The following is a 12,333-nucleotide window of genomic DNA, read 5'->3' on the forward strand; positions in this document are numbered from 1 at the left end:
ATGGCTCGGAGCCTGGAGCCTGTTTCCGATTCTGTGTCTCCCTCTCTCTCTGCCCCTCCCCCGTTCATGCTCGGTCTCTCTCTGTCCCAAAAATAAATTAAAAAAACGTTGAAAAAAAAATTAAAAAAAAAAAAAACAAATGCTGGTATTATGAAAACATACTAATGTTAGAAGAGTGGTTTACCAATTTGTGCTTTCAAACTTACGTTTGGATGTGACTCACCATACGAGAAATATACTTTCATCAAACACACACACACACACACACACACACACACACACACACATTTATAAAATAGTACTTTACCTTCACTGCAAGCAATGCATTATATATTCCATCCCATCCCACTTTATGCCCTGACGAAACATTCCACCAGTTTAAAATTACAGTGGTTATAGACACACTGAATTGATTTCACAATACAGTGTGGGCCATGATTTACGGTTTGGAAATTACTGATTGGAAGGTATCAGATAATGCTTCCATAGAATATAACTTTAAACTGTAAACTTGGACTGTAGCTAACAAAAAGTAGGGCATAGGAGGCAGTGTACAATTGTGTTCTGATTTCAGAGAAATCAGAGGGTGTAGAAGCCCATGCAGAATTGGAAAGGTGTTTGGTGAGTTCAGGAAATTTGAGAGAAGGAACAGTGAAGCTGGAATATATTGGCAGAGTGGGAGGGTGATATGAGTGAATCTGTATATGAAGGATAAAAACAAGAGGATTTGGTGATGGATTGGTTTTGGAGAGGCAGTGAGGGAGAATGATGGGTGAAAGACAATAGTGGTAATAATTACATTTTAGAATAGTTACAATGTCAGACACTTTGCTAAGCAATTTATATGTTATATTTGGCTTTCTAAAATTTTTCTGAATGTAAAAAACATTCTATTTTATGTTATCCTATATGCACATGTTTTTATGAAACAGTACCTCTCAGATTGCTGGGTTAATAATGAGGTAAAGGCTAGTGCTATAAACTAAAAGAATAATGGAGAAGTCTGGTTTTTTGGAGGAGAAATATTGGATGATAATGAGTTTGATTTTGACTTTGATCATGAACTTTAGATGTTTCTATGTGGATCTGAGGTCAGAAGAATTATTTGGACTACAGATAAAACATTTGGGAGTAATTAACACATATGTAAAAATTAAAGCCTATAGACTGAGAGTATCCAGTAAGAGAAGATAGAGTGAAAAGAAAATGAAATTTAGTTTGGAGCCTTGTGCAAATCAAATATTAGTAACCAAAGTGAGGAGGAAGAACTGAGAAAGGAGGCTGAAAAGAGTAGCCTAAGACAGAGGAGAAAATCAGGAGAGAATGTGGTCTTATGGTCACAGGATTGAAGTGTTTTGTTTGCTTATAAAGTGATGAGTATATAAGAATGGGTAATAAACCATATCAAAAACCTTTGTGAAGTCAAGTAAGGTAGTAATAATAAAAGTTCCTTCTGGACTGAGATAACATGAATGTTGGTGGTGACCTTACCAAAGTTGATCTCTATAGTGGAATGTGTAAGGGTTATAATCATGTGACTTAAAAAAAAAAAAAAAAATCATGTGACTTAAATTGTATTTGATCTATGATTAGGTGAAATTCATCTAACATGGTTTTAAGATAATGTTCCCATTTTGGGGTAGTTAAAAGCCTAGCCTAAAATTACAGCTTGGCCCTCTAAGTCTGAGGTTGGAAGTTTGTCAACTGTGAAGGCTACTTTTCCATTGCATAAGGATATGCAAAAGAGAAGAACTGTAACACAGTGAAGAAGACAGTAAAGTAAGGAGGGCCTTCTAACAGCACAAAGAATGTTTTGTGGTGGTTGGAGAATGAGGAGGAGTTGGAGGCATGGAGAGTGGAAGGATGAAGAGAGAAGAGGCTGTCATTGTACAAGATGTACATATACTGGGCCTCCCTCTCCTTTCCATGCTCATCAAGTTGTAGTGTTTTCCTTGGATGGTTATGTAGGGTTTTCCTACATGAGAACAAAATAGGTGATACTTTTCTTAGTTGCCTTAGACCTGGTCTCTGAAGTTGCAGAACACAGGGAAGCTGTTAATCAATTGTGTGATGTGACAGATTTTTAGGTTAAAGCAGATACAAGAGAGAAAGAAAAGTACTGAAGACGACTTTTTAAAATCTTTATTTATTTTTGAGAGAGAGGGGAACGGAGAGAGAGGAGACACAGAATCTGAAGCAGATTCCAGGCTCTGAGCTGTTAGTGCAGAGCCCAAAACGGAGTTTGAACTCATGAACCACGAATTCGTGACCTGAGCCCAAGTCGGATGCTTAATTGACTGAGCTGCCCAGGTGCCCTGAAGACGATTAAAAATAGAAAACTCCTTAAAGAGGATCGCCTATGAAGAGAAGGAGAAGCTAGGTTTGAAATCAAGGAAGTATTCCTTTTCTTAAGGAATGGAGATACCTATTGGTTTGCAACCTCAGGAGTTCCCTGGATGAAATTCAAATCTGGACATTGTACACCTTAGGGCAAGAAGACCAAAGAAAGAGACAGGCCACTCCAGATTGGTAGATGGCAGTCTTAGTAAGCAAGGGAATTTACATACAACGTTTGTCTTGAGTAACTACAAAATAAGTAGATCTCTACATCTGCCCACCAAGGATCTTAAAAGTTTATGTAGAGGCCTTAAGGGGGTTCAATCATGTATACAGTCCAGATGGTCTCAGTAATACAGTGTTCTCTTAATGCTGCATCCTTGAAATGGCTCCTAGTGTGAGAACAGTGGGCAGAATGTAGAATGTACATTCCAAGATCAGGAGAGGAGGTAATGAGCCTCGAATTTCCTGGATCCAGCTGGAGAGTCAACCAGCAGACACATCCTCTGCATATCTCCTATAATAATGAGAGAGAAAGTAGATGTATGATAATGAGAGAGAAAGTAGAAAGGAAGGGAGCCATTTTAGGTAGGCTTATGGGTATGGTAGTGCAAAGTTGAGTTGGTTATCTTTGAAGGCTTCCACATTCTCTTCGACATATATACATAAACAGTGAGATAATCTCTTGGGAGAAAAAGAAATGGTAAGGAGGTGAAATAGAGTCAACAAGAGAAAACTAGCAGTATTTCTAAGCAGGATTGATGTCCTAATTTAGTTTTTAATGGTTTTAATCTCCTTGTATGTGTGAATTTTCCTCTTAGCCCCATAGCTTGCACAGGGGAGATCGAAGGTTGGCTGGATGCATCCTGGATTAGGATGTTGTGAGAGATACAACTAAAGGACAACAGGAAAATTGAGTTCAATGTATTAGCAAAAGAATGACTAACCTAATGGACCACGAACACTAATTCATAGATTGGAATTACATACAATGACTTCAAGTGCAAAAGTGTATTTGAATTTTTTTAGTTCTGAACTCATTTGAGGTGGACCTCCCATTTCCGCTGAGGGTAGAAACACAACTTTGACAAAGATAACCGAATCTTGTATTTTAACATAGTCTCTAGGAGCAAATATTCCATTAGTTCAAAGCTCAAAATTCTTTTTATGAATGTTTCTCATCCTCTAAAGGTGTCTTGTCTTCATTTCTTTTTTCTCTGATGGCCTGTTGATAAAGAAGTCCAACACCAGTTGGTTGGGGGAAAAGGGCAGTTAAGTGTACTTTTTGTCCTTATTCTTCTAATTTTCTCTTTTTCCTTGGCCACTTCTCTAGCCAGAAGTGCTTACCTCAGTGTCTTGTCTGAATAGGAACTACTGCCACATGACATCATCTTCTTTATGCAGGAACAATATTGTGAAAAGGGGAGCTGCTATAATAGAAATAAACAGAGGGGTGGATGGATTAATGGTCCCAATGTGGTAGGAAAACCGATGGAACAGAAATGGCTCAGGAAACAAGATGGAAGGGTAGGAAGATGTACTTAGGGAAGGTATGTCTGAATTTAGTATTCCAAAGCTGGGGAAGTTTTGTAGGTGGCAATGTCCAGAGTATGCCTAAGGAGATGTTAGATGAGATAAACTGGTGATCTTGGAGACCACAAGGTAGCAATGAAAGACTGGTGTGTAGTTTGGGTCATCAACATTGATTTGGAATCATCTAAGACAAGCGTGGGAGTTGGAATGGAGATAGAGACCATGATCCAGAATCTTCACTTAATGAGGCAAGTATTCCAGATGGCTGTGGTAAATCGATTTTAAATATCATTTTTAGTAGAGACTCTGATCACTCTAGAATAAAATTGAAGGGAGAAAATATAGTATAGATGCTTTTTATAAGTAGCATGCAAAGAGGAATTTATAACTAGAGAGTGATCAAAAAGAACAATGTTAGAACTTTCATGCCAAAACTTGCTATAGAAGGTATAATTTCTGATGTATTCTGGAAGTTTTATCTTTGTCCCCCAAATGTCACTGTGGCATGCGGTAAATATTTTCTTCCAAATAGATAACAGGTAGGAATAGTATACTTGAGTAGTTGGATGAAAGGTACCAAAATGCCCTTCCCTCCTCCGCCCCTTTGCCTCTAATCTGGTAGTCAGCAGATTTGGACTCACTACTGTTACTGCCAATAGCCATGTCTGCTGGCATTTACATAACAGAATAGGGAAGTGAGTTATGAAAGCAGCCACTGTCATTTTCTTGTATTTTCATCACAAGGACATACTAAAATACATCCTTGGACAAAAGGACCTGGCTGAAAGTGGTTTCCAGATATCTCACCCTGCTGATTTGGATGTGAAATGCAGGAAAACAGTGGTTGTTGGGAGGTGACTGAAGAGAGAAAAGTAAATAATTTCTGGTAAATGTCTACTAGGAGAGGCTTTGAAATTCACTGTTTAATTGTGATTAATTAGTTAATTACTTGATTTAACTAGTAGTTGCTTCAATTAGAGGAGAATTTGGTGGGTTATTTTTTTCAATTTTCAAGGCTTCATTTCTAGCTAGGTAAATTTTACCTCTTATAAAATGCATTTGCATGTAAGACTGGTTTCTTCAATTGCTTTTTCATGAAGAATTCTAGAATTGACACTGAATAAAGTTCCATATTATGCAAAGCAATATTTTTTAAAAATATATAAACCAAAATGTTCTGATGAATTCACAGTTATCATGTGGTCTCTTTATTTACAATCTTTAGAATTTATGCTGTTCTCAGAAATTATACCTTATTACATGGCTTATTTTTTTTAATGCTAAAGGTGTTATCTAATTACACTATAATTAAATGTAATTTATCAAATAGAAATAAAGACAAAACCGGTAATCAGAGACTCTTGCTCCATTCATAGATATTCAGTGGAGGTGTATCGTGTAATTAGTTTACCAATGTTTACTCTAGAACAAGTAGAATAAAATTATCATCATTTTTCCTTTCATCATTTGACAGCACACTTGGAATTCATTTGCATAGCTTTACAATGGAAGTCATTACCCTCATCACAGATCTACTGTTGTATAGCCAGCAACGAAAAAGTGAAGCTTATGAAGGGTTTAGAGATAAGAAGATGGATTTATTGTTGAATAAAAGAGTTTAAAGTTTCTTTTTGTTCTGGGATAGTTGTAAACATAGAACTCTTATGATCTCAGGTTTGGCCAGATCTCTGAGGAGAGATTCTACCTATTCCCTGTATACAATAAACTGAGGAAGACTACTGACATACGACTTACAAAGGAGATAGCTTGAAACTGGTATTGGAAACTTCGTTCCTCACCCATGAAAAGAAATAAAGGTATTCAAGTCGGAGAAGCTGGGTGGTGGGAGGTAGATTCTTCAAAGTGGGTACGCTCTGTGTTCTTCCCACTCCCCAGGGTCAAGAGTGTGTGTGTGCATTTTATGGTGGGGGATTATCTCCTTGTCTCAAATCTCTGAAGAGGCACTTCACAAGAAACTCATGGAGATCTACATATGTGCATCTGTGGTTTGGAGAACACAGCAGCTAAAGCAGGAATTGCCTACCAAGCAACTAAATGAAAAGAATGCATTTGGGAAATACACTCACACCAATCCTGCCGGAAGTATATATGTCCAGTCCTGCTTTTTTAACAAGAGAATTACATTCGTTTATATCATACAAGAGAATTCACTTCTTGGTTAACAACTGTCTAACTGGTTTGAGTTCAGGAAAGGGAAGCACCACTTCCCACTTCTCCATTTCCCCGCCTTCGTGCCTTTTCCACTTTTGGCTTTCTGGAGTAATAGTCTTTTTTAATCCATTAATAGTGGTTAAATGCATGGGCATTGGGATCAGACTCACCTGGAATAGAGTTTTGACTCTGTCATTTGCTGACACAAGAGAAGCACTTGCAGTTTACTGAACAAATTAGGCTTCTGTTTTGTCATCTGTAAAATACAGAAGAGTGTAGTGCCTACCCCACAGAATTACAATCAGTGCATGTAATTAATTAGCTCAGTACATGGAACATGGAGCTAAATAGATGTTAGCTATTATAAAGTATGTATTAAAAATGGGTGTTTGGGGGCGCCTGGGTGGCTCAGTCGGTTGAGCGTCCAACTTCGGCTCAGGTCATGATCTCGCGGTCCGTGAGTTCAAGCCCCGTGTCAGGCTCTGTGCGGACAGCTCAGAGCCTGGAGCCTGTTTCGGATTCTGTGTCTCCCTCTCTCTGACCCTCCCCTATTCATGCTCTGTCTCTCTCTGTCTCAAAAATAACGTTTAAAAAAAATTAAAACAAAAATGGGTGTTTGGGACGCCTGGATGGCTCAGTCAGTTAAGCATCTAACTCTTGGTTTCAGCTCAGGTCATGGTCTCATAGTTCATGAGTTCAGCCCTGCACTGGGATTCTTTTTCTGCCTCTCTCTCTGCTCCTCCCCTGCTCGTGCTCGCAATACATACATACATACATACATACATACATACATACAGGGTGTTCACTCTCCAGTGTCCTAGTGTGCCCAATCCTATCTTAAAATGTAGATTCAGGAGTTTCTCCTCTGAATTTAGTTGGGAGTCTTGTGACCTTTGTTGATATTTTAAATTCTCAAGGGTTGCTGGGAGATGTCTGCATTGAGTACCTGAATGATATAGAATGGGAAGTCTCATATTCATCGTTATGGTTAATGGGCAGATGACAGAAGAAGCTTCTGTATAAAGTCAGGGAAATATTCCTATTCACGAATTGAGTTGGCAGAAATAGCTCTATGTGGCTACCAAGTGTTCTCACTTAAATGATTCATGAAATGACCAGCTGCATCAGTTTTCTGGAAACATTATGGGTCCTAGGCATTTGAATAGTGTCCCTTAAAGAAGTCTTCCTCCCCCCAGAATCTTTCACTGCAAAATTTTTGGACCAACCGTTATACTCTGCAATTCCTTTTAGGAAAGTCAATCATTCCTGGGGTCTGAAATCTAGTATCCTCTCAATATCCCCTTCTTAACCCCATCTAGGCCAAAGCTCAATTTTTCTTCCCCCCCTCCCCCTGCCCCATAACAGAACTTGGTGAGGCATTGAAAAAGACCAGATGTTAACAAAACAAATATGTTTACCTTCCTGGAGGATACAGGGAGCTAGTTCATAAGGCCATGGCTTTTAAAACCACAGCTGTCCTATAGTTGAAGGGAAAAAGGAGATACTTTCACACAATACCTTTTCTTTTATGGCTCATATAGCTTTACCCGTTGCAGAAATGAAGGAAGTGAGGTGGGGGAGAGAGGAAGAGGGGAAGGGGGAGAAGAAGAAAGGTAGAGAAAATCCTTTGATTTTTCTTACACATATATGCACACATATACACTTATAAATAGCTAGGCAGCTGTCCCCCACCGAGTGCTAGGCTCTGTGCTAAGTGCTTTGTTTCCCAGCTAATCTTGCCTGTGATACTAAAAGAATGGTATCATAATCTAGGTACATGATAGGAAATTGTGGCTCAGAGGAGTTAAATACCTTACTTAAGTTTGCATAGCTAAGTAGGGGGTGCAAACATACATTGTCTTACTCCAAAGCCCATGCCCTTTGTACTATATACATGATACCTCTGATTACTCAAGTTCAGTTAATTTTTATTCTTTAAGTAGAGATAACAAAAAATGGGCATTCCTCTGGGAAAAGTAACATAATAATTTCATACAGGTACTCTTGCCTTTTCCTGAAATAAATTTTCCAAAAGAAGGGGGGAAGATACATTAAACAACTAGGAAGAGAAATATAAATTTGGTTCACTTCATATTATGGCCTAAAGGTCATGTTGGTGTATATGTGTTTAATATTGAAACATATGGAATACAGTATTACCAGATATAGAACTCCCAGTATTCCCACACTTGAAATAGAAAAAAATGAATAATTTATCTGACTTCTACCCTTAATCTGCTGTGTTATATAGTATTAGGCAGACATTTCATGTAATATCAAATAAAAATATTTGTTCAATAGAGGCCTTTTTATTTTAGTTTTTTTTAATGTTTATTTTTGAGAGAGAGAGAGAGAGAGAGAGAGAGAGAGAGAGAGAGAGAGAGAAAGCACTTGCATAAGTGGGGGAGGGGCAGAGAGAGGGAGACACAGAATCTGAAGCAGGCTCCAGGCTCTGAGCTGTCAGCACAGAGCCTGATGCGGGGCTCAAACCTACGAGCCATTAGATCATGACCGGAAGCCAAGAGTGGGACATTTAGCCAACTGAGCTACCCAGAGGCCCCAGCTAAATAGAGTCTTTTAAACCTTTAACTCCCAATCAGTTTTTGTTTTTATTTTTTTCCCAACAAAATACTATACCCAAAATTTCCATGTACTAAAATGTTGCAAAATTTCTTTTGGGGGACATTATTTCTTAGATCATGAAATATAAATTATTCCTTACTATTTTATCATTCAACATTGTTGATAAATTTTAAGCAGAAATTTCAGATGCAAAGGCACATTTAAATGGCATTTAAAAACCAAACAGGACCTGTATCTTTGCACTGGTTTATGCTTAGAGCACGAAAATTAACATTTCTTATCTGTAGTTATCAGATGTTTTTTCCCAGAAGGAACATGAGTTAATGGATTCTTATCCTACTTTTAAAAATCACAACTAAATAAATAGTTGTTGAGCTTAAGGAATGGTAATCTGTGTGATATTCCACTTTCCCCCAGGGAGCTATCCTTCGCCTATGCTTTTTTAGATAGAACTGAGTGGGTTTTTTTTTGTTTGTTTTCGTTTATATAAATATCAGAAACACAGTACAAAAATATAATGAAATGCACATGTGTAAATTACCTTATGTCAATTGTTACTTCTAATCTATATTTTTCTTCTACCTAAATTGCATAGGCACTCAATCTGGTCTATTGTGAATGTTCATGGAATAAATCCAGAGCAAAATCTAGATAATCTACTGTGGAATGTGCATATTGCAGTATATTACATTAGCCAAATATCTATCAGATCCATCTTTATTCTTTTAAAATAAACTTTGTTAAGATATCACTGTCTACGTTATTTTTGAAAATATTTTTCTTTATATCTCACCTTCATTAAAATTTGCTATGATTATTATTTTGCTGTTTAACATAAGTAAGAAAGATTGTGGGAGAAAAAAAAAAAACCTAGTATTTTTATTGGTATTAGCATGTGCTTGTACTTTGTCCAGTAGAATTCATTGTTTTGATTTATATCATTTTTTTGCTATTATTAAATATATAAACAATTTTCTCTACTTTGCACTTAATTTTGTAATTCTTTTTGCCCACTTTTTGCTGACCAAAGGAGTGAATATAGGGACAGATGATGATAGGGCATCATGAGAGTAAGGAATTTCTGGGTTAGGGCCACACTATTTCATCAAAAAGCCATCGAGGAATCACATTTTCATGTGACTATTTTCTAGCATTTTGAGGAGATAATAGAGATATTGCTATGGAGAGAAGGTAATTTCCCCAAAGATGCTTAAAATGGGTGTTTTATCTAGGAGTCTTTTCCTTTACATATTTAGGCTAACGTGTTTACATTTAAGATCTCTTCCCTTTTCAATATTCATGTTTTGGTTTTAGCACCTTTCCCCCAGAAAAGTAGAAGTAAATTGCTGCAGTCTGTTTTCAATTTCCTGGAGGATTTAGAAATACTTGACACCAGATACTTAAATCTCAAAATACTGCACGTCGAGCTCAGCACTGCCTGTAGGAAGGAGGCTCTGAGGCAGCTGTCTAAAGGTGAGTGGGTGAATGCTTATTGTCTTCTCTCTTCTAGACCACAAAGTCCAGAAGCAGGGTCTTAAGCTTTTTCTCTTGGTGTCTAGGACAACTTGGGGGCTCATCCCCCCACCTCAAAGTAAGCACTTCAGCTAACAGGCAAGAGAAACCAGTAAGTAATGTCACATTGTGAGCTAACTCTAGCTTTGTTTATTGTCTCTCTTGCTCTAAGAGCACACACTGCTACACTATTTTTACAAAACTCAAAAGTAACATAATTGGTTGGAATGGGCACTGAAAACTGATCTTACTCCTCATGGATTCCTGTCTTCCAAATTAGAGTCAAGGTTAAAGTAACCCAGTGCTGATCATCATATCATCTAAGGCTGTCTAGACAAGGTAAAAATGTTCTCATCAGCAGTTTTGCAGACAAGAAAAATACAGGTTTGTGTAAATTGCTGGCTCAAACCTTTTGTGGTATGATTACAAAATGAGAACTATGATTTTATTTCTTATAAATTTTACAGGAAGTAGAATGAGGGAGTGAAAGCCATTTTATGGAATCTGTTCCATGGAGCAGGAGACTTGTCCAGAGTTCTTTGTGTTGAGGATGGAAGTTGAAAAAAAATCTAGACATGATCAATTCAAACTGTAGTGTACAGGTTCACTCTTCATTCCAGCTCATATATCATCTTTCTGTCATTCTTTGCTGAGCTCCTACTGCTTTGAGCTCTTTTAAAATAAAGATATAATTTTTTTATATGATCGGGAAAATCCTTTGTCTCAATTTTCAGTTTCTCCATAGCAAATTTTCTTCATTTGCTTTTTTATTCTTGTTTCTTCCTTCTATGTACTAGAAGTTTTTGACATAGATCCTGTGTTGGATCCTTTTTGATTCTGTCTCAACTTGAAAAGACATGAAATCATTTCAGATAAAAAATATGTAGGAGGGTATGTGGTGTGTGTGTGTGTGTGTGTAACCACGCATGTATGTGTTTAATTCAGGCTACAGGAACTCTCTCTCTGTTCCTGGGTCATACATGTGAGTTAAGCAATCTTTTCCTGTACTTCAGCTGACGAGACAGGCAGGTGGGGCTTTCACTTGCTCTCCTTTACCTGCAGTGTGTTTGGCTGCAAAAAACAGACAGCCTGTGCAATATCCCATTCTGGTCATTTTCTGATCCAGGTCCTGCCACAGGGTGTCCATTGGCTAATGTTGGTTATTATGGTTATTGCAAAGTTCTTGTGTGTTTTTTATATCATTAATGTAATGATTTTTAAATGTACTGATTATGTCACTGGGAATTGCATAAGTTTGGAATGCTGTAGTTGTTGCTTTGTTCAGGGCCTTTATGCAAAAATCAGGTCCCCAAACATTCAAAAAGTGTTCCCCTGAATAAAAGTATCCAATTATAATTGAAGTCTATACTTTTATTTTTATTATATTTTTAAAATATTTATTTTTGAGAGAGAGTGCGCGCGTACGTGCACGCACACGCACATATACGCACGCACACACACGCACGCGCGCATAGGGAAGGGACAGAGAGACAGAGGGAGACAGGATTCTTAAGATCTGAAGCAGGGTCTGTGCTGACAGCAGACAGCCCGATGCCTGGCTCGAGCCCATGAACCCACAAACCCACAAACTGTGAGATCATGACCTGAGCCAACGTCCCACCCTTAACTGACTGAACCACCCAGGCATTCCTGAAGTCTATACTTTGAAAAATAAAAAAGACCAGCGACTGTTTTTTGAAAGGTAGCTCATAGGTTCCTGTGTGGAAATATGAAGCTTCTGTAGCTAACAAATAGCAGAAAGTGAACGACTTGTGCTGTTATAAATTTAAATTACTTTCTCAAATCATATGTGTACCAATTAAGTACGTCAGAAGTTTGTGATGAAAAGCAAAGATCACTAACCTCTTCTGTCCTAATCCTGGTCCGTGGGTCAGAGGAAATCTTTTTATTCTATTTTAATTTTTAATTTTTTTATTTTTAAATTAAAAAAATGGGAACGCTTCACAAATTTGCACATCATCCTTGTACAGGGGCTGTGCTAATCTTCTCTGCATGGTTCCAGTTTTTAGTATGTGTGCTGCTGAAGCAAGCACCAGAGGAAATCTTTTTAAATTGTTGTTCTGTTAGTGATCTTAACTAGATAATATGATCAGATCTCTATTTTTTGCTTTACCAGCTTAATAAAGTATTGATTGTTTAATATGAAAAGTCATTTTTATCTTACCTGTTACTTTT

The 12,333-nt window shown here is 37.6% G+C and overlaps 1 long non-coding RNA gene and 1 other non-coding gene across 2 annotated transcripts in view; one reads left to right on the forward strand and one right to left on the reverse strand.

The window, feature by feature from the left end:
* Nucleotides 1-1,562: 1,562 nt before the first annotated feature.
* Nucleotides 1,563-12,333, forward strand: part of LOC109269425 (uncharacterized) — an 83,324-nt gene continuing 72,553 nt past the window's right edge. The window contains exons 1-3 of the long non-coding RNA XR_008420059.1: nucleotides 1,563-4,756; nucleotides 5,545-5,687; nucleotides 9,940-10,106. This is a non-coding gene — a long non-coding RNA (uncharacterized LOC109269425). The remainder of the gene's footprint in view (nucleotides 4,757-5,544; nucleotides 5,688-9,939; nucleotides 10,107-12,333) is intronic.
* LOC128775393 (U6 spliceosomal RNA) lies at nucleotides 12,084-12,191 on the reverse strand. The gene has a single exon (XR_008420117.1). It is a non-coding gene; the product is annotated as a U6 spliceosomal RNA (small nuclear RNA).

The sequence above is a fragment of the Panthera pardus genome, unplaced genomic scaffold, assembly GCF_024362965.1.
Source record: "Panthera pardus isolate Hobbes unplaced genomic scaffold, ASM2436296v1 HiC_scaffold_7, whole genome shotgun sequence".
Classification (NCBI taxonomy): Eukaryota; Metazoa; Chordata; class Mammalia; order Carnivora; family Felidae; genus Panthera; species Panthera pardus.